Here is a 27,775-nt window from a genome sequence, read left to right as displayed (position 1 = left end):
TTTTCAGCTGGAATGTCGCAGGGATTGCAAAAAAACTGGCTCTACCGGATTTTGCTGCCTGGGTTGATGAGCACTCCCTGTGCCTTTTCCAAGAGACATGGAGCTTGGTGCCGGTCCATAGGGTGGGTTTTTCTTCCTATTCCTCCCCTGCGCAAGTCTCGGAAACAGGGAGAGGGCGACCTTCGGGCGGCCTTCTTATCTGGGTCGCGGCTTCTTTAGACTGCAGAGTAGTGGAGTTCCCCACAGGTTCCCCTGACATACAAAACATCACCCTAATAGATCAAAGGGGAAGAATTGTTTTAAATGTTTATAATGTTTATGCCCGGAGAACCAAGGGCGGGAGAAAGTCTCCCGTAATATCTCTCCTCGAGACTTTGCTAAATAATACCCCATATAAGACTCGTTCATTGGTTGCAGGTGATATGAACTGTACGTTCGAGCCCTTGGGCTCGGACCTTTCCCTCGACCAAGACGAGGAGGATACCAGGATGGGGATCCGGGTATTGGAAATCCCACCGATTAGAAGGTGGACAGAAGTGGCGCTCCAGATATACTCTCTGAGCCTTGAATTCAACTTAAGGGCAGCTAATGGGAGGACATTCTCGGATAGGGAGGGTGCCCACACGTACAATAGACCAGGACACACCTCTGGCTAGATTATTTCCTAATAGATGTGTACTTATGGTCTTATGTAAGGGACATGCAGGTGGTCCCCACGACTGAAAGTGACCACAATTCACTCTCCTTAAGTATGGACCAGTGGTGGCGCCCCTTAAGGAAAGACAATATTAACCCGGTAGCCGCACTCCCGGATGAGTCTGAAGTCTCCCCATGTGGTAGGCGAATAAAATGGGCGAAATTGGTTTTATCCGAGGCAAAGGTAGGGGAAATTCAATCCCATTTAAACCATGCGGTAACATCCCTCGGAACCTCCTTAGAAGAGGTGGGTAGAGCGAGTGGGCTTTTTGTGTCCCTGGTTGAAGCCTTAACTAACGTGTTTACCTTATACCCTAATAAGTCGGGTAACAAAGAATCTAAAAAACAACTCGTTGGATGGTATACCCAAACATGCAGGGTTTACAAGGCCAAGTTAGTTGAGGCGGTTAAACTCAAGTCCCGTAGTGTGATACAGGAAGCAAGGAAGGCCTATAATAAGTCCCTTAAATTTGCAAAGAGGGAATGGGAAGACAAATTCTGGGAACACCTGCTCCAGGCTAGCAAAATCAGGGATTCAAGGGCCTTTTGGAATCTCATAAGCACACGGAATAAACCCGATGCATCTGTGAGACCCTGCAACATCCCGCCTCAAAGTTGGGTAAAACACTTTGGGTCCCTCTACCTCCCCCCAGATGGGGAATTGAACGTGGGGATGGACCTTACAAGAGCAATTGAACCCCATGCCTTTGATCTCTTCACTCCCTTAGAGATTGAGGGAGTTATAGGGTGGGTAGCGCCTCGCAAGGCAGCAGGCCCCGATGGCCTTCCGGGGGACCTTATGAGGGCATACCCAGCGGAATGGGCAAGGGTCATAGCAGCCCTCCTAAACGACATCATGATGGGAGAAGCAGTGCCAGAATCCTGGAAAGGGGCGGTGGTGGTCCCGATTTATAAAAAAGGATGCAGGGAAACACCGGGGAACTATCGCCCTATAAGTCTGATAGACTCCACCCAAAAGATAGCTGGTAAAGCTATCCTTGGAAGGATTCTCCACTGGGTGGAGGAGAATAAAATCCTATCAGACTTTCAGGCAGGTTTCCGGGCTGGTATGGGGACAATAGAGCAGGTGTTTAGGCTGGTACTACTGGGGTGGAAGGTGGTGGAACTGGGCAAGGGTAGTCTTTATTTGGCCTTTATAGACCTGAAGACTGCCTTTGACCTAGTCCCCCGGGAAGAGCTTTGGAGGGTGCTTTATGAGTTGGGACTACCCCCTTACATCTTGTCCCTACTCATTAGCCTTCATGCCCATACCTTTGCAGAGGTCCGTTGGGGTAAAAATGGAGAGCTCACTGAGAAGATACCAGTGTCCAGGGGCGTTAGACAGGGTTGTGTCTTGGCACCCACCCTATTTTCACTATATGTGAATGGGGTGGTAAATCATCTTCAACAAGAACCAGCCGACGCCCCCTGTCTTGGAGGAGTACGTATCCCCACCCTGCTTTTTGCGGACGATACGCTCCTGATCTCGAAGACCCCTCAAGGCCTCCAGAAATTGCTAACCCGTTTCCAGGAGTTCTGTGCTGCAAAAAGCTTAATAATAAATGTGGACAAGACAAAATATCTAGTCCTAAATCCTCCTAAGAAACTGGGCCGTCCACCCACACTTAATTCGATTCCCTTAGAGAAAGTATCCGAATTCGATTACCTCGGCATTCGGATTACGGATAGGATGTCTTGGGCAAATCATATTGACAAAATGGTCCTCAACCATAGGAGAGTAGGAGGAGCTCTCATGAGGGAGTTCAGGGCCTCACCTAGGAGATCACTTACCCCAGTAATTGATATCTACAAGGCTAAAGTAGTGTCATCAGCCTTGTATGGGGCAGAACTGTGGGGCCACTGCCGATTGGACGCCCTAGTGACAACAGAGAGCAAGATATTGAAATCCATTATCTCCATTCCACTGAGCACACCATCTGTACCAGTGTGGTTGGACAAGGGCTGTAAAAATATCAAAGATCAGGCCCAGCTCCGCCCGCTCCTGCTATGGACACGAATCTGGAGGGGTGAAGAACTAAAATCCTATGCGGATGCTCTGGGGGAAATAATGAGTCTGGGGGGTTGGGCTAAGATAAGATGGTTAAGAGAAACTAAAAAGCTTTTGGAGAAGATCGGATTAGGAGATCATTGGGCATCACGTTCAGCCCCTCCAAAAGAAGTTGTCAAGGCGCTTTATTGGAAATGGATTGCGGAGCGTCTAATTACAAACTCTAACCACTGCAAGTCCACTGTCGCCTTTTTACAAATCAAAGACATTGTGGCTTTTGAACCCTACCTGGATCTGATCACCCTCCCCTTCGACCGAGCCCTTTATTTTAAATTTAGAGTTGGATTCCTCCCCCTAGGTGCTGTGGTATCGAATTGGACATCAGCGGCCTGCACTTCTCCCAACTGTGCATGTTGCCCGAGTAGGGTTGAGTCCATTGCGCATGTCCTATTTGAATGTCCGGATTATGCAAGGCCTAGGAGTTTTTGGCTGAAACCTCTTTGTCGAAATATGGGCACACGTAGCCATCGAGTAGCCTTGCGTATCCTAACCACAGACACTTCCCCCCCCATAGTGTGTGGAACAACAAAATTTTTAAAGCAGTTTTGGCTTATTCGTTGTAAGAGATTGTCAGTAGCTGTTTAATTCCATTTTAGCTAATTTAGAAACGGGCATTCTTTGTCCTTTTATCTTTTTAATGAATCTTTTTACTGGCTTCTTGTAGCATGTTTCTTTTTGTATACTGTAATGATTGTATTTTATTATGCTTATAAGATATCTTGCATATCGAATAAAAGCTTATGACTGACTGATTAAATAGGACTGTAAATAAATGTATATTATTTATGTTAAATGTATAAATTAAAATCTACAGCATTATTAGCTTAATTTTTAATTAAATATGTAATTCCTTTATTAAATTCAATTAAAATATTTTTTCTTAGCATTTAAATTTTAAAAAACAACCACTGTATACAATGTATATTTATTTATTTAGTAATAAATATATCCTAAATTTATAGAATGAATTTAAATATTTTTAATTATTCTTTTATTTAGAGATTTCTATTATTTATATTTGTCGAAAATCAAAATAGCTTTCTTTAATTTAAGTTTTTTTCCTATAGTGGTTCTTTTATTTTCAGGACCCGATTACGAGTGCGGCGGATTTCCAACCGCCGCATTACAACTACAAAAATCGGAGCAGCGGAGGACCGCCAGCTGCACCAGGTAACAGTTGTTCCCTGGCAGTGGTGGAGCTGCGCCACAAAGTAACATGCTCAGCGGGACTGGCCCAGTACCACTGAACATATTACGAGTTCCGCCTCCACCAGCCATTTCATGGTGGGAGCCCCGCCATGTAAAGGCTGGCAGTGCAGGAATGTATCCTCATGCCACCCCCCCGCCATGGGAATGCATTCGGGGGCACATGTGTCTTCCTGTCTGTATTCCCCAAAAGCTCTAGCATGGCATTGAGCATGGATGTCACCATCCTTACCGTGCTAGAAAGTTTTTGCCATTTTCTTAGCCGTGCCTGTTTTCAGTCGCCACCATGGGAAAGGCGAAAGATCGTCCACCCTACACGAGTTCAACTCGTAATAAGGCAGACAGTCCTTGTGTGGCTTTGACGCAGCTGTGCCGGCGAACAGCCGGCGCAGCTGCACCAAAGTCATAATCAGCCCTTTCTTGCTCAATTATCTTCTATGGAAGGGTGTTGCAGTACCAGTTGTTGGCCATGTTTGGTGGTGCACTTGCTCTAGGTCTGAGTTGGAGTGCATTTACTGTGGTTTTGCATTCTTTTTAGCTGAAGTAACTTTATAGGTGCGGTTTGTGAGTTGCAATGAACTTTTGTTGGTGGATGCATATCTACCACTAAATCCCCCCAGCCCTCCCTTAACTCCCCCTTACTTCTCCCAAAACCCCTCCCCTTCAGTAGCAGTATACCCTTTTTTCCAGCCACTCTCGCCTGTCCAGCTCACATTTACAACTAAAACATATACCTACATGTGTGTAGATCCCCACAGTTGGGTCAGAGATCCCTGCACATGAAAGATAGAAGAGGTGGAGTCTTCAACTGACACAAGTAGGTTGGCGAATATGTTTTGCAGTGCGTTTGTAATACTGTTACAGTGCTCCTAAACACACTAAGAAATGTAGGGTAATTTTTGCAAGGGGATTGTGCCACTGCAACATCCCTTTTACCGACGTTCTGGTGGCGCAATACCCTGCTCCTTATTTCCAAAATGGTGTTAAGCCACTTTGGATGGCTTAACGGAGCTTTGTAAATATGGTACCCTACATGCAGGTATCTGCGTGAATGGGGCCTGCAATGGGTGTTGCTGTGAGTGGCAACATCCATTGCTTTTTGACGCTGTCCCACATTTATAAGGCTGTGTAAATCTGAGGCAGTGCCAAAAACTAACGCCATGAAAAAGCAGGTGTTAGACTAGCGCATTGAGGAGAAATACTTTTATTTCTCCTTGTTTTATCTTAGTATATGTACTGCATTCTGCAGCACACATAGAAATAGCAAACCGCCTTTAAAGATTGTTTATGTGCCAGAAGGTGTCCCTTCCTGCACATAAACAATTATCCCTGTAACACAGACACCCTTGCACTATGGCGTAATGCTGTCTTTTTTGGCTCTAGGCAGCTGTTTTTAGCGCTAGAGCAAGAGGAAACACAGGGGTGCGGCGTATTCTTGTGAATACTGCGCAGCCCTGCATTTTTTAAATGATGCAGTGCTGCGCTGCAAAATTTACTGCTGCTCCGCTCTGCACCATTTCCTTGTACATAAACCCCATAGTTTGTGAGTATCCTCTCAGAAGTGTAACCCACATATGGCCTCCCCTTTGAATGACCCAAAGTGGGGTCCTCCCAACCACCTTGACAAAACTTCAGCTGGTGTGAATTGATGTGTAATTATCGGGCACTAGGTGCACCCACGGGGCTGGCATAGTGGCCTCCTGTATAAATTGTGGTCCAGATCCTGAATACTAATTGCATTCCCATTCCTTACGTTTTTTATTGTTCAAGATAATGGTCATGAGTTTGGCAACGGCCACTGGTGATGTCATCCCTTGCAAACATTATTATGCAAGAACTATAATCACGGAGAGGGATCAGTGCTCATAGTCCTGAGTTAGGGTAGCCTGTGCACAATTCTAGGCAAGTTGCTTACTAGTGTCTGCAAGGTGGTGGATGAGTGCTGCCCACACAGGATAACACCATTCACCACTTCCTATTGTTGCTCCTCCTTTTTTTATGGTAGCCTGGGGAAAATCCTGATCAGCTACACTCTTTCAACTGTAAGCATGTCTTTGTACTAATTTCGGATTGCCATACTACCAGCTGCTGATCTTTGTGTAGGTCAATTAGAGCTGCATTCCAATTCACTTAATATTTTCAGAACTTTGACCTTGAAGGTCAACTTCTTGTTGATTGTGTGTGCAAAATGTGTAGGTGGAGATCCCCTGATGTCTTCCTGTCAGTGGAATTCAAAACCCTGCTGCCGCTCTTGCCTAGACCGGGGAGTCCCCAGCCATATACAAGGAATCCAGAATATGGAGAGGGCCTCATGAAGTCCTAGGCTTGTTGTACGCCTCATCACAAGATGAAGATGGGCTGACTTGACTTTATTCTTAGCGGACACAGAGATTCTTGAACATTTGTGGAGCTCTCATACCCTGCGTCAGCAACGGAAATGGGCTTCTCTCAACAATGGTGGTGACTAGTCTAGTGAACAAAAGATCACTCTTTGTACCCTGGTATACGATTTTTATCCATTTTAATCCCTGCTCCCTTTGGCCTGTCATGTGCAGCAGTGCAGATCCCATTTGGGTAGCAAACTATCCATACTCCACAGGAAAAAGGGGAGAGGAGTTGGCCTAACGGCTAGGGAGGTCGACCTCGACTCTCGGGGACTGAGTTTGAGTCTCGGTAATGACGCTGAACATCCTGTGATTCTGGGCAAATCACTTAATTTCCCCATGCCTAACAAAAATTAATATCTCCTCAAGTAACGCAACTGGTGCTATGCAAAGCACTCTGATACTAGATACCTTTGGGTCAAGTTTGCGCTATAAAACTCAGTAAAAAAAAGCGTTATTTTTTTCGAAAATAACGTTGCCGACGTTTGACAAATCTTCACAAAATTTTCAAAACTAGTTTGCCGCTCACTTCAGCAAGCTGTTTGGAACGCATTGGGGTGATTCATCAAGTGGAAGCCAAAAAAAAGGGGAGGTCCCAAAACGTGTTTTCCCCATCCAATTTTCCATAGAGATTTTAAACACGACTGCAGCCCGAATTGCTATATGGAATTACATTAAATTTGGCAGAAAGCTAGATCTTGGTCCAGAAAGAGTGCATTTTGCAATTTGCAGTAAATATGTGCAGAAGTTTTGGGGGTATTGAAGAAAAAGATTGCTGTATATCTATAGACGCTGATCCACTGCGATGAATCTGCTGATCCACACGCAAACAGCAATGCCATTATTGGATGGCAACAACCTAATGGGAAAGTTGCAGCTGCCATTTTGTCAACCAGGATATGGCTGCAGGGGGGCAATAAAAGTGTAAATAGGATATAAGAGGTCAGTATAGAGGTATCCTGACCCCTTGCAACTGATGGAGGGGTCTGTGAGAGACCCCTCATGGGCAAGCAATAGTCCAAAAATGTTTTTGGGGGGCACATGAGGGTCCACAGTACCACTGCGGCGCTCAGCGCAGCCCTCTATGTGAATCTGCAGCCAATCCTCAGATTCAGATCCCACTTAAAAAGCAAATGCACCCTCTCACAAACCCACACCCACACTAACTCACACTCACTTACACACCCACACAATCACTCAGACACCTACTCACATATCCTTAAAGCCACTCACACACCCACTCAGACTCAAAGAACACCGCTCACACACCCATACAGCCACACACACACACCCACTGAGAGACCCAGAGAACCACTCACACACCCACTCACAGTTACTTACACAACCACTCACAGGCGTACACAGTCCCTTACACACCCATATAGCAAAACCAGACACACCCTCTCACACACCCCATACAGCCTTTCACCCACCACTCAGAGACCCACACAAAAACTTACACACCCACTCATATACTCACCCTCCACACACTCAAATGACCACTTACACACCCATGCACCCACTCGCACACCCTCTTACATACATATATAGCCACTTAATCACCCACTCAGAGAGCCAGAAACTACTCACACACCCATATAGACACTCATGCACCCAGTCACACATCCATACATCTACTCACACACCCATACAGTCACAGACACATCCACTCAGAGAACCACTCACAGACCCACACAGGCATTCACACACACAGTCAGAGACCCCAAAAACTCAAACACCCACTCACACACCCATACAGTCACTGATGCCTCCACTCAGAGACCCAGAAAAACACTCATGCACCCCCTCCCAGACCTACACAGGCATTCACATACCCAATCACCCACTCACACACCCATACAACTACTCATGCACCCACTCACACACCCTTACAGCCAGTCACACACCCACTCAGAGACCCAGAATCCCACTTACACACCCATACACCCTTTTACACACCCGAGAAGTGTGTCCTGATTGACAAAATGGCAGCTGCAACTCTTCTCTCAGGTTGCGGCCAGCCAATCACATCATTGCTGCTGACGCATCGATCTGCAAATCCACTGCAGTGGAATTGCGGTGGATCTGCAACTCTACATATAAATACATCTTTTTTCTTTATTGACTCAAAACTTGGTTCTTTCGGTCACTTTCGATGGCTCAATGCTAATTCTTTCTGTTTTTGGATAGGGCCCTACTTTACTGGCAGTTGGAATTCCTAGCGTAGGGACACTCCGTTGGAGTAACCAAGCACTTTACAAGCTTGTAATCAATCAATGAATCAAACGCAAAAACTACTGAACAGAATTACACCGAATTACAAAAAGCACTCTTCTGGACCAAGATCTAGCTTTCTGCCAAATTGGGTGTAATTCCATTCAGCAGTTCAGACTGTAGTCTTGTCAAAAATCCCTATGGAAAATTGCATTAGGAAAATGCATTTTGGAATCCCCCTTTTCCTCAGCTTCCGCTTGACGAATCACCCCTAAAATTTCCAGTTAGCAGCTAAAGTGAGTACTGTATCACCGTACTGCAAATATTTAAAAGAAGCTGAATAGAAAGGGCAGGAGGGAGGGGCAGTGGCAGTGACAGCACAATGGGTCACAGAGGACAGAATCGAGAGAGCAGGAGTATAAGATTTGAGAATGAAGGGAAGGGGAGGGGCAGTGGCAATGGGCAGTATTCTGACCAGGGAGGGCTGAAGTGAAGGGCAGTGGCAATACAACAGGAAACAGAGGGCAGAGGGAGTATATGAACAGAGAACCGATGACAGGAGAGAGGGGGGCATGGGCAGCAAGATGACCAGGTAGGGCAGGTGCAAAAGACAGTGGCAAAACAACAGACCGAAAACGGCAAGAAGGAGGGTGCAGGTGCCCGAGAAAGGAAAATGTAATGTGGAAGGGGCAGCAAGCTAATCAGGGAGGAAAGGAGAGAGGGGAAGTGGCTGGACAAGTGACCATCGAGAGCAGGAGGGAGGGGACAGGAGCACAAGAACAGAGAGCACAAGGGAGGCGACAGGGGTAGCATGTTGACCAGGGAGGGCAGGTGGGTTGGGTAGTGGCAGCACAACAGACCATGGACAACATGGGTAAGGTACATGAGAACAGAGGGCAGTGGTGCAGGGGATGGGTCAGCAAGCTTGCCAGAGATGGCAGAGAGGAGGGGCAATGAAAGCACAACAGACCACGAAAGGGAGGTGGGAGAGGGCATCCACACAACAACAAAGAGCATGATTATGAAGCAGGGTCAGTAAGCTGACCAGTGAGAGCAGGGCACATAGGACAGTGGGAGGAGGCAGGGGAATGAGAACAATGAATTTAGGGCAGAGGGAGGGAAGCAGGGGCAGGAAGCTGGCCAGAGAGGGCAGGCGGGATGAGCAGTAGCAACTCAACAGACAATTGAGGGCAGGAGGGAATGGGAAGGAGCATGAAAGCAGAGTACAGATGAAGGGGGAAGTAGGGCAGAGGCAGTAACATGACATGGGAGGGCAGGCAGGAAGGGCAGTGGCAGCACAACAGGCCACAGAGTATGGCAGGGAGGCAGCAGTGGCATGAGAACAGAGAGCATGGGGAAGGGATCAGGGGTAGCAGGACGAGCAGTAAAACAGTCAAGGTAAGCAGTGGCAGCTGAATGGACCACAAAGGCCAGGAGCGAGGGGGTTGGGGCACATGACTGGAGAATGGAGTGTGAGGGAAAGGGACCGGTTCAGCAAGCTGACCAAGTAAAGCAGGAGAGGGAGTCTAGTGGAAGCACATCTTTTCATGGGAGTTAAAGGATCTGAGGAAGGGAGAGGTAGATGACCAGGGAGGGCAGGTGTGAGGGGCAGTGGTAGCAAAACATACCATGGAAGATAGGGGTGGGGGTCATGAGAACAGAGAGCAGGGGCCGCAAGCTGACGAGGACAGGCAGGAGGGAAGGGCAGCAGAAACACAATAGACAACAGAGGGCAGGAAGGAGGAGCAAGCGGCACATAAACAAAGGGTAGGGGTTGGGAGCTGGGGAAGCAAGGTGGCCAGTGAGAGCTGGCGGAAGGGGCAGTGGCAGCCCAATAGACCATAGAGGGCAGAAGGCAGAAGGCAGGGAAATGAAAACAGAGGGCTGTGGCAGCATGCTCACCAGTGAGGACAGGAAGGAACGGCAGTGGGACCAAAACGAACCTAATAGAGCTGGTGGGAAGTGGAAAGGGTACAAGAATGGTAAAGGGAGGGCAAGGGGCAGGAGAGCAGAGCATCAAGCTGACCAGGGAGAGCAGGGGAGAGGCAGTGGAAGGATAAGGGAGCACAGAAAGCAGAAGGGAAGGGACAGAAGCACTAAAATGGAGAACAGAGGGCTGGAGGAATTGGACCACGGAGGGCGGGGGTGAGGGCTCAAGAATGGGGAACCTTGTGAAGGGGGACTGGGCAGGGGCTGCAAGGTGACCAGGGAAGGCAAGAGGGAGGGGTAGTGACAGCACAACAGACCACAGGGTCCAGGAAGGGGGTGAGTCCACAAGAAGAGAGAATAAAGGCAGGGCAGCAAGATGACCAGGTACAGCAGGTGGGAGGGGCAGACTATGTAGGTTAGGGAGTTAGGGCAAGAGAATGGAGAACAGAGAATTATGGAGCAGAGTGTGGCAGGGACATCAAGCTGACCAGTGATGCCAGGAGGGAGGAGCACCCACAGCACATTGGCAGGAGGAAGGGGTCAGGGACATGAAAACGGAATGTCGGGCAAGAAAAGGGGACAGAGGTTATTTGTACATGTGGAGGGAATGGGGAGAGCCTGGAAAATGGGGAATAGTTTATACTAAAAGAGAGGGGGTTTTGTGCGTTGTTGGGAGGTGATAACTAATGACTAGGCAAGGACTTGGGGAACTACAACCACACATAAAAGATTAAGGCAATTGCTATTCACAAACTACACTTCTGTAATTACTGCAGCCAAAAAGAGTCGAAAACAGAAGATTGGTTCCAGTTCGGTGTTCGAGTAATTTGAGCACCACATACAGCCAAACACTACTACTGCAACACATTCACCCATGGAAGGCCTCCATGGGGCAGAGTAAAACAACGCAGCGATTTGCGCTGCGTTGCGTTATTCTAAATGTATGAAGCCACGCAGGGTCTCGCAAGGTGGGCTTGCATGGCTTGATAGATCTAACTTAAGAGTTTTGTCGACCTGCTCCCCATTGTGTGGCACAAAGGCAAAGTAACTCTTTAATAAATACAGCCCACTGTGTTCTTTGATTAGTTTTTACACCTTGCCCCTCACTTCCTCAGCTGTCAGACGCAATGTGAGATGGTTATAGCTCAATCCTGTCATTTCATTGTCTATCACGTGGCACACAGTGTCTATTGTGGCATCACCATTATTTTGTGGAATTGGCATCAATTAAGCTTGAATATTGATGTAATGTAAGGCTTTTAAATATACAGAAACGTATTATTAGATGCCTGCGAATTTAATATGCTGAAAGTGGAAATTATAAGACTGTATTCTGTGTTGTTGACTCCAGCCCAGAGCTCGACAGTCCTCCGAGATGAGAGCATCTTTGCATGTGCTGAAGGTTCGTCTCCTCCATCCCCCACACATCTTGCATCCGCACGCACTCATCCTCTTTTCAGGTCTTTATTTTCCAGATTGCGGCGTTGTAATTGTTCGGAGGCCTTCCTTCATTAAGATAATGCTAAGCAAATATGCACGTAATCACCAAACCAAGGATGTTTACAAGACATTCTCACCATAACTCTTACTTAGGCGGATTGTGGGAAAGCAATGACAGCAATTTACGGGAGCAATCCTGTAATGGAAAAAGCATCAATGCTCTGTTCATGACCTTTCAGACAAAGAAAGCTATTTTGTTAGAAGAATGGAGATCTGCACAGACGTACAAGGGAGCGCTCACGTCATGGGGAAGGACGACCTAGGTGATCACACAGAGGCTGACGCAAGAGCCAGACACACAAGGTCTGTGGCACAGTTCTTCACGAGCTATGATAATGAAAACATGTATGCATCCCCGCTTTCGTGCATTATTATCATATTTTATTAATCTGCAATTATCTTCTGCTTCTTTCTGTCTCAAACTACAAGCTCTTGTGTTAAAAGTTAGTCTTTTTATTGATAAAAATAGTAAAAAGCACAGAACATATGACAATAACTCTACAATATCAAGAATATATTGCGCTACTAGCAACACGTTAGTAGTAATAGATAAACTGAGCTACAGAAACAGTTACCTAATAAAACTGCGACGTAGTAGTGGAAAAATAATGTTGTTGTTGTATAAAGAAAGAGAAAAGAAAAAGTGTGATAAAGAATAAGAAAATGGGTTAATAAGCAAGATGTAGAAATAAAAAGATAGAAGAGGTATACTCTATAAAGAGAGACAAGAGTTTGGAAAACCTAAAATGAAAAAATAACAATTAAAGCGAATATAGCATAATAATTAGAGACCATACATACATATCCAGAAAAGGCAAACATTATAACATAGTATACATAGGTAAAGTAGAGCTGTATTTTGAAGCATTGTTGGACAGATGATTAGTAAATGGTAATCACTGTCTATCACGTGTATAGCTAGCTGTAGTGAGGTAACTTCTGGTTCTGACATATTAAATTCCTCCATAGATTAGAAGGAGAAACTGCAAATACGATGTACTCTCAACCACGCATGCCATTGTAACGCAAGCATTACAACGCATATGTGTTTACCATGCATGCCTTTACCACGCCTATTTTTTACCACGACCTGACTTTATAATGCACGCCATTACCATGGAAAATGTAAATATAAAGGTAAGTATATTATCTATGAAGGTATAAAGATAGGTGTATTATATTAAAGAAACAGGCATGCCAGGGTGGCGTGCAACATCTGCAGTTTCTTTAGCAGACACAAATGCAACTAATGCATATCAGCTCCACAAGCCTTTCTCAAGTGGCGAGCCCCACCACCGATAGAAAATATATCCAAACGTGATCATAGACATAGTAGAGTAGATTCCTCAAATCACTACATTCGTGAACATTAAAAAAACTAAAATTGAATATATACATGTATATATATATATAGATATATATTCACTGAAAAAACCATAGGTTTCACACACGTTATAGTTAGGAATTAGCATTTAAAAAACCTTGCAAATTCACTTAAAAAACCATAGGTTTCACACATGTTATAGTTAGCTGTACATTTCACTCGTAAAAAACCAATGAAATTCCACGTTTTAGTTAGATCAGGTAACTATAACTTGCGCGCCCACAATAAACTGCTGATGACGTCACATATTACATCACTCATGACATGCTCAGTGACATCACTCATCACATCAATGATGACATCTGAAATGACACATTGTGGATTGCGGTCGCGCAAGTTATAGTTACCTGATCTAACTATAACGTGGAATTTCATTGTTTTTTTACGAGTGGTTTTTTTCTGATTTTTCACCGTGCGCACACCCTGCGCGCACGGTGCGCGGCTGTGGGCACTCGGTGTGCTTCGCGCACTGAGCGCCCACGTTGCGCAGTTCATACCGTGCGTGCCTCGCCTTTTTTTACACAGTAACAAGTTTTTTTTTCTCTCTTGCGGGTCCTTCAATTTATTTAATAAATGTGATTGTTATTTCGTTTTTTTTTTTTATTTTTTTTTGCCCTGCGCGTACGGTAAGCTTACCGTACGCGCACTCCGCGATTTTTTTTTAAAATTATTAAATGTATTTTTCGTACTTTTTGATCCTTCGTGGACCCCCTGACAAACGCTAGGGGGTCTGCAACTCTCTTCGTTGCCCCCTTTTCACGTTATCCACCTTTGTTTTTCAGTGCGAGAGACAGAAAATGGCGGCCGACACTTTCTGATTTCGACCGATTCGAATGTTTACAGTCATGTAACCACCAATCAGAATTGAGCTCGCGCACGGCACCGTACGCGTACGGTAAGCTTACCGTAGGCGCACGGAGCGCGCTTACAGATATATATATTGATTTAAATGCTATTTTCTCAGGACCTACTGAACAGATTTACACCAGACCTGCAAAAGGCACATCTCTGACCTGAGGACTACCTCTCTGCCTAATTTCAAGTAATTCTGTTCAGCCGTTCGGGCTGTAGCTCGGACTAAAGGTCCTATGGGAAAGTGCATGGGGAAAACACGTTTTGGGACCCCCCTTTTTTCTCTGCCCCCGCTTGACGAATCCCCCCGAGACTTTCAGGGTAGGAGCGGAACAGAGCGCCCCACCTATTTTGAAAATTTCGCGAGGATTCGTCAACCGGCGCCAAAGTTATTCCAAATAGAATGTTGCAGATTTCCTATGGAAACACGGTCCTAATTATAACTATCTACTGGCGACCGCCAGTAGATAATATATATATATATATATATTATATATATATATATATATATATATATATATATACACCTTCCACCTCCTAAGATTACCGGGACACAAAAGCGGCGGTGCAGTGCAGGATCCAAGGTCATCCTGTGTCAATAAAGTTTCACCATGTATGCCAGATACACGTATGCACTCCTTCCCAAATAAAACGAACAGCAATCGTGGATAAGTTGAAATGGATTTAATTCAAGTGCGTATAGCCAAAATAAGTACACCCAACGCGTTTCGACGAATATATCGCCTTGCTCACGGGTAACTTTACACTCAGTGAAAACACAATATATAATACGAACATCGGTACTACGTCCAAACGTACCGGGACTAAACATAGAAAATGGACAATTGTTAGCAACATTACTCAAAAGAGGCTCGTCGGCCATCTTTGAATGGTTCAAGGCAGGTGTATTTTTGGGAAAAACGAGGGTGCCTAAGTAGTAGCGCATTCAATGTAGAAATGATACACAGTTGAAATTCGAATTACATTCATTCAAATTCACAGAATCCAAAACATGATTAATTCTACTGTGCATTACTACTGGCAAAATACAATTGATTCATACAAGCTGGCTCAGAATCATCATTAATGACAAATTTCCTAGTTAGCACGAAGGAAAGTTTCAATTCTAATAAGGAGACGGAGGCGAGGATTATGCATTACTTTCCTCACTTTTAATCAACAGCAAGTTAAAAGACACAATGTAAAAACAAAAGACCACAACTCACATGAAGCTCAGGAGTAACCGTGGCAACCATTAGTCCAATCATAACAACGATGTATTCTATAAACAGTAGCAGTCTCCATAGTCCTTCCTCTTTCTCTGCTGCAGGAAGTTAAGCCCTGTGGGTCCTATTCCGTCTTGGAGTCGGAACCCAGGATGAGATGTACAAGATATTGAAGGTTGGTACAAAACCATACAATTTAACAAAGTCCACATGCTACGCATTATATCAATACAATTGCAAAATCTTGTCACAATAATCAGAAATAGACATATTACGAGAATGCCATAGCGTGATATAACATCAAACCTTGAAAATCCTATGCAAACAAATACTGAACATCAGCAAGAAACATTGACAATAGAAGTCACAAAAGGTTACTTCCCTGATACGAAACTCTGAAACACTCTGCCCTTAGAGCCATTACCCGCAAAATCCAAGGGTGGGAAGGAATAAGAGAGAACTTGCCTGGGGGGGATAATCCTCGTCTCCGTCTCCTTATTAGTATTGAAACTTTCCTTCGTGCTAACTAGGAAATTTCTCATTCTACATCAGGAGCGGAGGCGAGGATTATGCATGTTCAAAGCCTCCTTACCACCAGCGCGGCCGCTTCATGGATTGGTTTAAAGTAGAACTTTTTAAAAGTTGAATCTGAAGACCAATCCGCCGCATTCATAATGTCCTCCAATCTACCCCCCACCTGAATGGCCTTAGAAGCCATAGCTCCCCTAGTAGAGTGTGCGCCAAACTCAGTAGTGTCAATACCAGCTTCAGTCATAATCCACCTGACCCATCTGGCAATGGTCGGGGAAGACACCACTCTAAACGGTTTCTTAATGGCAATCAGAAGTTGCCGTTCTCCCGGAGGCCGTACCTCCAAGGTCATATCCTCATAGGCCTTGAGGCTTCTAACCACACACAATTTCGGGGTATCCGGAAAAGCAGGATAAGTTACTGACCTCGTACTCATCTTGGTTCTCCTCGAGATGGTAAAAGTGACCCCTTCCGGGGTAAAAATCTGTGCTGTGAGATCCAAAGCTCAGACATCTGAAGTCCTCTTGCACAAAATAAGGCATAACAACATAGCCAATTTCGCTGAGATTTCCTTTCTAGACAGATACTGATTGTCTTGCCAGGACATCAGTAAACGTAGAACCAGGTTGACATCCCAGAGGCCTGCATAACGAGGCTCAGGGGGCCGAGAAATCCTAATGCCCTTCAAGAGTTTACACACCCAGGGGTGTTCTCCCACCGGATTGTTATCAATGGGAATATGGCCTGCGGAAATGGCAGATCTAAATGAGTTAATGGTACAATAAGCGAGCCCTTCCTGAAAAAGCTCAGTTAAGAAGTTGATGACATCCAAAATGCTGGAGCCCACGGGATCCAGGTGTTTCGCCATACACCAACGTACCCATCGCCTCCAAGCGGATCTGTACCGCTTGATGGTCGCCGGGGCCCATGCTTGCTGGATGAGGAGTTCAGCCTCCCGCGAAAGAGCTCCGTCCGACCATCGTCGCCTGAAATCCTCCACGCCATAAGATGAAGATGGCCCTGAAGAACCAGGGGATGAGGATTGCCCAGGGGGTCCACCAAGACCTCGTTGAAGAGTGGCAGACGTATTGGAAGGTCTCAGCTCAGCTCCAGCAGAGAAGGGAACCACGCTTGAGAGCGCCAAATTGGGGTTACCAGTATCAAGGAGGCTCTCTGCCGCCGAACCTGGGCCGCCACTCTCTGAATGAACAAGAACGTCGGAAAGGCATAAGCTGGAATCGATGACCAGTCCTGGAGAAAAGCGTCCACCGCCTCTGCCCCGGGATCGGGTTTCCAGCTGAAGTACCTGGGAAGCTGGGCGTTCCATCTGGACGTGAAGAGATCTACCTGGCAGGGACCCCAGGAGGTCATCAGTGAGTTGAAGACCGTCGCATCCAATCTCCAATCGCTGGCGTCCCGGAAGTGCCTGGAGTTCCAGTCCGCCACCGAGTTCTGAGCTCCCGGGAGGTATTCGGCCGTCACCGAAATCTGGCGATGAAGGCAGTAGTGCCAGAAGTCTTTGGCTAGGTCCACCAGAACCCTGAACCGCGTGCCGCCCAAGCGGTTGATTATTGCACCGCCGTCGTGTTGTCCATCCGGAGGAGCACACAACAAGACACCTTGTCCTTCGTGAAGGACCGAATAGCAAAGGACCCCGCCAGGAGATCCAAACAGTTGATATGCAGGGAAAGCTCTTCCTCCGTACACCTGCCCCCCACCGAGGTCGAGCCGCAACGGGCTCCCCAACCGAGGCGGCTGGCGTCCGACTCTATCACCAGATCCGGTTGCGACCCACGCCTCCATGTGGTCGATCCACCACTGGAGTTCCCCTCGGGATTCCTGATTCAGATAGATCAACTGGGAGTAGGTAAGGCCCCTCCGTAGATGGGACGCCTTCAGTCTCTGCAGAGCACGGTAGTGCAGGGGCCCCGGGAAGATGGCCTGAATCGACGAAGATAACAGGCCCACAATCCTGGCCAACTGTCGCAAGGAGATCCTGTCCCTCCGCAAGACCTTCCTCAACTCTTTCTTGATCTTCCCAATCTTCTGTTCCGGGAGGTGCAGGGTCGCCGACCTGGAGTCTATCCTGAACCCCAAAAAGGTCATGTCCTGCCGCGGGACTAAGTCCGACTTCTCCTGATTGATGGTAAACCCCAATCTCTGAAGGAGGGAGATTACACTCTGTGAGTGGGAGAGTAGATGCGACCTGGACTGATCCATTATCAGGATGTCGTCCAAATAAACGATCAACCGAATGCCCCGAGTCCGGAGATGCTCCATCACCGGCTTGAGGAGCTTCGTAAAGCACCACGGAGCCGAAGACAGGCCAAAGGGAAGAGTCAGAAACTCGAAAACCTGTGTCCTCCACCGAAACTGGAGGAACCTGCGGTGTGGTGAAAAAATGGGGACCGAGAGGTAGGCGTCCTTGAGGTCCAGACGCACTAGCCAATCGTCCTGCAACAAGAGATCTCTGAGAAGATGAATCCCCTCCATTTTGAAGTGGCGATAGACTAGCCACTCGTTGAAGTCCCTGAGATTGATAACGGGATGGTAACCCTGTCCTTTTTTTTCTACCAGGAAGATGTTGCTCAAAAACCCCGTGGGGTGAAGATCTGAAGGGCCGATCGCCCATTTGGATAAAAGCTCCTGAACCTCCTGGTCTATGAGAGATTCGTCCTGAGAAGAAAACACCAAGGGTCTGGGTCTGACTCCTTGAACTGGTGTTCCGTAGAACTCTATGTGAAATCCTCTGGCCGTTTCCAGTACCCAAGGATCGGACGTGATCTCCACCCACCTGTGATAGAACAGGGCGATTCTCCCCCCCAACCGAATCGGGGTTAACAAAGGCACGCTTACCGTTATATCCTCCAGTGTTATTGTGGGCGCCTCCACGGCCGTGGTTGTTCTTTCCTCTGCCGCCCCGGGAGGGGTAGAAGGTCCCTTGGCGACCGTCCTGCCATCCATTATTGCGCTTGGCTTGGGCTCTATTAGGGCCTTGATTTGATTGGCGGCCGGAGGAGCGACCCCTGCCTCTTCCGACCCCACCGAAAACCTTCCCCGGAAAAATTTTCTTCATAGAGGCCTGTGCTTTGTCAAGGGCCGAAAAAGTCGCCACAAACCTCCCAAACTCTTTGACGAATGGATCGCCAAACAGGGAACCCTGGGCTATCGGGCCTGCCTCCGAGGACGAAAGCTCACCGAGCTTGGGGTCAATCTTCAGCAACAGAGAACGGCGGCGCTCGGCCGAAAGGGCGCAATTTGCGTTGCCCAGGAGGCACATAGCGCGTTGCGCCCAACCCGCCACCTCCTCTGCCGGCAGAGGTACCCCAGAATCACGGGACCTCTCCGCTAATTCAATCACCTTAGTCAGCGGTCCCACCACATCTAAGAGCTTGTCTTGGCAAGCCCGCCATGATCTATCTATCCCCTTTTTAGGGTCCTTCATATATTTGGAAAAAAATGTACATAATCTGGGGTCAATCTCAGGGGTCAGAGTGACTCCGTTGGGGAGAGAAGGTCTGGGACATTCAGACCGGAGTCGGGCCCTAACTTCTTTATTGAGTGGTCGCCGGATCTTGTCCGTCATGTAATCGGCCACCTTTTTGTCCAGTACCCATTCGGTGGATCGGGGTCTGTAGATACATAGGGGATTAAACATATCCGACGAGGGACCCTCCCCTTCTGCCACAGATGAGGCAGACGACTGAGGACGCCAAGACCTGTCGTGTTCCTGGAACCCATCAGAGGAATCCCCCTCATCCTCACCTTCTACCTCCCCCAAATCGGGAAACCCTTCCTCAGGGTTGCAGTCCGTGGCGCCATCGTCGCCGGTTTCCCCGGGTAAGACCTCCTCCCGGTAGGGTGCATCACGAAGCGTGCGCGTACTCTTCTGAAAGACTTCCGCCAGACGACTGAAGCCCTCAAGGTGCCCCACGTCACGCTTAGGGGCCTTTCGCAGGTGAGAAGTAGTCACACCGCTAGGCCCGGCTCCCCCATCCCCCAGTATTCCCGTGCCCTTAAACACATGGGCGGACAAACGGTCCAAACTGTCCTGCAAATGGGCCAGCGCCTGGGCAATGGCCGAAGAGAGGAGCCGGTCCATCTCTGCAGGTCTGCGTGCCTGGGAGAGCCTGTCCTCTTCAGACAAAGATGGGGTATAATCGTGCTCTCTTTGAGCATTCATCGCACATAGGAGGTAAAGACACCACAAACAAAACGCCCCAACTAGGTTAAGGGGGACCCTCCCCCTCACCGGCGTCCAGAAGCTGCTACCTCCTGTGGAGGAGCCTTAATGCGGAGAAGACAGCCCCTAAAATATGTATAATGAAGGGCTAAGCCCGTAATTCTTACCGCTAATGCGGTGTCAGGCGAGGGGGGCAGGATCCAGCACGAGCGCTCGCTCCAAATTCCCTCACGGCGCTTCACAGGCACCGAAAACGGAGCGTTTCGCTAACGGCGCGAAACAGCGCCACCTAGTGGACCCGCTCCGTATAAAGATAGAAACGCGCTCGGGCCGAAGCCTACCGCGCGAGTGCCAGCAGGAGATTCGCCGGCTGCAACGAGGCCTACACCTCAGTCAGGCTAACAATACAGTGCCAAAATAATACAGTAAGCCCATCAAGCCAAGACCCCCACACGCCACAGTAAGGAGAGAAGGGACTTAACTGACGGGCCAGCAAGGAAGAAAGAGGAAGGACTACGGAGACTGCTACTGTTTATAGAATACATCGTTGTTATGATTGGACTAATGGTTGCCACGGTTACTCCTGAGCTTCATGGGAGTTGTGGTCTTTTGTTTTTACATTGTGCCTTTTAACTTGCTGTTGATTAAAAGTGAGGAAAGTAATGCATAATCCTCGCCTCCGCTCCTGATGTAGAATTTATACATCATGGTACTTTAAACTCATGGTTCAAAGAATAACCCATCGGTCGCAATTTAAATGAATGCTATATTTTATCAATATCATACCAGATTTACAACCATTCTATTAAATTAAAATTGTTATACACGTCATTTACAAATTACTTAGACATGCTAACCTAAATTAAATATTTCGGTAGCCAGCATTTGCTATATATCCCATATTCAATCCTCAGGGACCCAAAACATTGTCTCAAAATGAATTATGAGAATATATTTAAAATATGTATACACACACTTCACATTCAACCCCAGTGGGTGAACAATTCAAATGTTAATGCAAAACTCTGTTAAGGAAGAAAAAAACATAAATTGTACAAAGTTGTACAAAATAAGCAAGTAATATACTTAGCCCAAGTGGGCATTTGGTTAATCTTTCTTTTACTTCTCTTCTGTTTTTTATTCTTGTTCTCTATAATACCTCCTTTAACTTTCTTTTGTATAATCTAAATATGAATAATCCGTATTCCAAATCGATCTTCTCCTTAAATCAACACCACCTGAGCATAAAAGAATACAAATTGCAAACAATACTGTCAGTCCATATAGTAGTCTCACGTCCAGAAATCTTAGTACCAAATCTAAAAACAGGAGCATACCAGAATCAACATGGAAGCTGAAAATTCAAGCCAATAGACCATTGCATAAGATTTCAAATTTTACATAAAACATTACAATAAAATGGAATGGAAATAATGATAAAATTGAGATCATCACAGAAGTTTTGAAGACTAAATCTGAAGATCTAAAGTCTACAGATATAACTAGTAAATAACAGAAACAATATTACATATAACAGAGAGAAAGTAGGAGAATCAAGACATTACAATTAATCCCCCAGATGCCAAGACAATTCTTCTTCAGAATTTAATCCTGCCGGAATCTTAGTATTGAGCTCCAGGATATACCTGGATTCAAGTTGGCGTAGTTTGCGAATTCTGTCACCACCCCTATTTGAAGGTAGAATTCTGTCTATAACAAAGAATCGTAGCAAATTTCGGTTGCTTTTATGAAACTCTTCAAAAGTGTCTAGCAACAGGAGATAACTTATCTTTATTCTGGATGGCCCTCATGTGTTCCAAAATACATTTTTTAGCGGCAAACATGGTACTGCCTACGTATTTTTTAGGGCATGGACATGTCAGAACGTAAACACAATAATCAGACTGACACGTTAGATGTTTCTCGATAAGCCTATCAGAATCAGAAACTGGATAGTGCACATTTTTGACATTGGAACTACTTCTGCAAGCTTTACAGGACATACATGTAAAAAAGCCTTGTATACCCATATTGGAGCCTTTCATACAGGGCACCTCATTGCTGCACAATCTATCCTTTAGTGAGTTAGCTTTTCTATAGGTAATATTAGCCTATTACATTAAAAATTGTCATTGACAAAACCTTTGAAATGCACTGAAAAAACCATAGGTTTCAGGCCTGATATAGTTAGGAATTAGCATTTAAAAAACCTTTGAAATTCACTGAAAAAACCATAGGTTTCAGGCCTGATATAGTTAGGAATTAGAATTTAAAAAACCTTTGAAATTCACTGAAAAAAACATAGGTTTCAGGCCTGATATATTTAGGAATTAGCATTTAAGAAAACCTTAGAAATTCACTGAAAAAACAATAGGTTTTAGGGGTGTTATAGCTAGCTGGACATTTCACTCAAACAAAACCATTGAAATTCCTCCGATATAGTTAGTTGTACTAACTACATCTCGCGCGCCCACAATCCACTGCTGATGATGTCACATATTACATCATTCATAACATGGTCAGTGACATCACTGATGACATCTCAAAGCTAAAACACCCTTAAAACCTATTGTTTTTTCAGTGAATTTCTAAGGTTTTTTAAATGCTAATTCCTAACTATATCAGGCCTGAAACCTATGTTTTTTTCAGTGAATATATATATATATGTGTAGCTGTACCTCCTGCTGACACCAGTGAACAAGGGCGGAGGAAGCCCGAAACACGTTTGGTCCTTTAATTCAGCGGTTGGGGTGATGCTGTTGTCCTTGCTACCTACAAAATAAAAGGATGACTTACGCTGATGTGTGGTGCTTCAAGCGCAGAGCAGCTTCATTTGTATATATATATATATATATATTCACTGAAAAAACCATAGGTTTCAGACATGTTATAGTTAGCGGAAATTTTACTGATAAAAAACCAATGAAATTCCCCCGTTATAGTTAGTGCAGGCATCTATAACTCACGCGACCGCAATCCTCTGCTGATGCTAACACTGTATTTAGACAATTATTTGCCCATGTCTTCTTCCAAAAATTTTTAGCTCTACATATATTACAAATAATTTTTTTTCATAAAGACACATATGTCATCAGCAGAAGATTGCGGTCGCGTGAGTTATAGTTGCCTGCACTAACTATAACGGGGGAATTTCATTGGTTTTTTATCAGTAAAATTTCCGCTAACTATAACATGTCTGAAACCTATGGTTTTTTCAGTGAATTTGCAAGGTTTTTTAAATGCTAATTCCTAACTATAACGTGTGTGAAACCTATGGTTTTTTCAGTGAATTTGTACGGTTTTTTAAATGCTAAGTTACTTTACGCCATTCGTGGCGTGCACGCCCACTTAACGCAGTTCGTTCCGTGCGCGCACCGCTCGCCCACTTTACGCAGTTAGTGCCGTACACGCAAGGTGGGCACGCAGTGCGCTACGCGCACCGCGTGCCCACGTTACGCACCGTGCGCACATGGAGGACATATTATGCGCTTCCTTGTGATAGGTAATCTGTTAAATTTAATTTGTAAGTGATGACAATAATATGCCATGCACAGAGAGTGTTTTTTTTTTTTTATTAAAATTTTTAGCGTAAGCGCACCGTACGCGTACGGTAAGCGTAATCGGCGAAATTTTCAAAAAATAAAAATTTACCGTTTTTGGCCTTGGGGGATCTTTGAGGACTCAACTAACATGGCTATGTGCATGGGCGCTGTCTAAACAGCCCCTTTATATGTTTTTTGCCTTTGTTTACAGCCCCCCCCTCAGAGTGCGAGAGAGAAAATGGCGGCCGCCGCTTCCTGGTTTCGACCGATTCGAATGTTTACTTAGATGTAACAGCCAATCAGAATCGCGCTCGCGCACGCCACCGTACGCGTACGGTAAGCTTACGGTAAGCGTACCGTAAGCTGGCTCAGATATATATATTGATTTAAAGGCTATTTTCTCAGGACCTACTGAACAGATTGACACCAAACCTACAAAAGGCACTTCCTTGACCTGAGGACTACCTCTCTGCCAAATTTCAAGTAATTCTGTTCAGCCGTTCGGGCTGTAGCCCTGTCTAAAGGTCCTATGGAAAAATGCATGGGAAAAACGCGTTTTGGGACCCCCCTTTTATCTCAGCCCCCGCTTGACGAATCCCCCCGAGACTTTCAGGGTAGGAGCGGAGCGTAGCGCCCCACCTATTTTGAGAAATTCGCGAGGATTCGTCGACCGGCGCCAAAGTTATTCAAAATAGAATGTCGCGGATTTCCTATGGAAACAGGGTCCTAACTATAACTACCTACTGGCGACCGCCAGTAGGTAATATATATATATATTACCTACCTATATATATATATATATATATATATATATATATATATTACCTACTGGCGGTCGCCAGTAGGTAGTTATAGTTAGGACCACGTTTCCATAGGAAATCCGCAACATTCTATTTTGAATAACTTTTGCGCCGGTCGACGAATCCTCGCGAATGTTTCAAAATAGGTGGGGCACTACGCTCCGCTCCTAACCTGAAAGTCTCGGGGGGATTCGTCAAGCGGGGGCTGAGATAAAAGGGGGGTCCCAAAACGCGTTTTTCCCATGCATTTTTCCATAGGACCTTTAGACACAGCTACAGCCCGAACGGCTGAACAGAATTACTTGAAATTTGGCAGAGAGGTAGTCCTCAGGTCAAGGAAGTGCCTTTTGTAGGTTTGGTGTAAATCTGTTCAGTAGATTCTGAGAAAATAGCCTTTAAATCAATATATATATCTGAGCCAGCTTACGGTGCGCTTACGGTGCGCTTACCGTACGCGTACGGTGGCGTGCGCGAGCGCGATTCTGATTGGCCCTTAGATCTTAGTAAACATTCGAATCGGTCGAAACCAGGAAGCGGCGGCCGCCATTTTCTCTCTCGCACTCTGAGGGGGGAGCTGATAAACAAATGCCAAAAACATATTAAGGGGCTGTTTAGACAGCGCCCATGCACACAACCATGTTAGTTGAGTCTTCAAAGATCCCCCAAGGCAAAAAACGGTAATTTTAAATTTTTCGAAAATTTTGCCGATTACGCTTACCGTACGCTTACCGTACGCGTACGGTAAAAAATTTAAAAAAAAAAAATCCACACTCTCTCCACCCCGTGTGCAAATGGTGGCCGAAGGCCACCATTTGTGCATGGCATATAAGAGCACAGCATTTCCCAAAAAATTTCAACAGATTACCTATCACAAGGAAGCGCATAATATGTCCTCCATGTGCGCACGGTGCGCGAAGCGCATCGTGCGTACATGGCCCATCTAGCGCAACATGGGCAGGCGGTGCGCGTAGCGCACCGCGTGCCCACCGTGCGTGCACGGCACTAACTGCGTAAAGTGGGCGCGCGGTGCGCGAAGCGCACCGTGCGCGCACGGAACGAACTGCGTTAAGTGGGCGCGCACGCCACAAATGGCGCAAAGTAACTTGGCATTTAAAAAACCGTACAAATTCACTGAAAAAACCATAGGTTTCACACACGTTATAGTTAGGAATTAGCATTTAAAAAACCTTGCAAATTCACTGAAAAAACCATAGGTTTCACACATGTTATAGTTAGCTGTACATTTTACTGATAAAAAACCAATGAAATTCCCCCGTTATAGTTACTGTAGGCAACTATAACTCACGCGACCGTAATCCTCTGCTGATGACATATGTGTCTTTATGAAAAAAAAATATTTGTAATATATGTATAGCTAAAATTTAATGGAAGAAGACATGGGCAAATAAGTGTCTAAATACAGTATTAGCATCAGCAGAGGATTACGGTCGCGTGAGTTATAGTTGCCTACAGTAACTATAACGGGGGAATTTCATTGGTTTTTTATCAGTAAAATGTACAGCTAACTATAACATGTGTGAAACCTATGGTTTTTTCAGTGAATTTGTACGGTTTTTTAAATGCTAAGTTACTTTACGCCATTTGTGGCGTGCGCGCCCACTTAACGCAGTTCGTTCCGTGCGCGCACAGTGCGCTTCGCGCACCGTGCGCGCACAGTGAGCACGCGGTGCGCTTCGCGCACCGCGTGCCCACGTTACGCTAGATGGGCCATGAACGCACGATGCGCTTCGCGCACCGTGCGCACATGGAGGACATATGATGAGCATCGTTGTGACAGGTAAAATATATGTTTTGTTTAAAAGGTAATAAGCCATGCACAAATGGTGCCCTTCGGGCACCATTGGCACACGGGGTAGGGAGAATGTGGATATTTTTTTTTTTTTTAAATTATTTATTACCGTACGCGTACGGTAAGCATAATCGGCGAAATTTTCGAAAAAATTAAAATTGCCTTTTTTCACTTGGGGGATCGTTGGGGACTCCCTCGACATGGCTAGGTGCTTGGGAGCTGTCTAAACAGCCCCTTTACATGTTTTTGCACTTTGTTTTTCAACCCCCTGTCAGAGTGCGAGAGAGAAAATGGCGGCCGCCGCTTCCTGGTTTCGACCGATTCGAATGTTTACTAAGATCTAACGGCCAATCAGAATCGTGCTCGCGCACGTCACCGTACGCGTACGGTAAGCGCACCGTAAGCGCACCGTAAGCTGGCTCAGATATATATATTGATTTAAAGGCTATTTCCTCAGAATCTACTGAACAGATTTACACCAAACCTACAAAAGGCACTTCCTTGACCTGAGGACTACCTCTCTGCCAAATTTCATTAAATTCTGTTCAGCCGTTCGGGCTGTAGCTCTGTCTAAAGGTCCTATGGAAAAATGCATGGGAAAAACGCGTTTTGGGACCCCCCCTTTTATCTCAGCCCCTGCTTGACGAATCCCCCCGAGACTTTCAGGGTAGGAGCGGAGCTCAACGCCCCACCTATTTTGAAAATTTTGCGAGGATTCGTCGACCGGCGCCAAAGTTATTAAAAATAGAATGTTGCGGATTTCCTATGGTAAGAGGGTCCTAACTATAACTATCTACTGGCGACCGCCAGTAGATAATATATATATATAAAGTAAGAACTTTCATGACTGTGTTCCATTTGGATTTTATTAACATGAATGCATTTTAAAGTAAGAAAGTATAATATGATTTATGCAACCAAAATGAGAACTTTCATAATACCTGCACTAATTTGAACTTTAAGATGCATTGTGGGAGATGTATTGCGCATAGGTCATGTGACCCAGGACTATTAAGTACATGCACGTATGCACTTGGCCAATTGTTTCCTCCCGTGACCAAGGCAGAACGCCGAAACGCGTAGGGTGAAAGGAAGCATATGGTGCTGTTTAAACCTTGATTAAAATGAGCTGACTCCGGAAATGGGCCTCTGTGTTTTGAAAACACCTACATACACTAGGGAACATGTCCCCCTGTGATTAGCATGACCTCCTCTGTAAGCCCGTAGTATATAATAGGGCAGGGGGATTAAAACTACCTCTTAAAACAGGCCACAGGGCGTTTTTGCACACGTTAACTCAGGCCCCGTCCCCTCCCTTCAGCACTGTGAAAACACGCCCTGTGTCCGTTTTTAGTTGGGAGATTAAGTTCATTTGAATCCCGAGGGTCCCTAGGGTCCAACTAGCCCACTAGGTACCTCCAGTAAGTGCCACAGAGCTGCGTTGCAGAGA

This window comes from Triturus cristatus, chromosome 3_1 (genome assembly GCF_964204655.1).
Source record: "Triturus cristatus chromosome 3_1, aTriCri1.1, whole genome shotgun sequence".
In the NCBI taxonomy this organism is placed as follows: Eukaryota; Metazoa; Chordata; class Amphibia; order Caudata; family Salamandridae; genus Triturus; species Triturus cristatus.
This window is presented reverse-complemented; position numbering follows the sequence as displayed.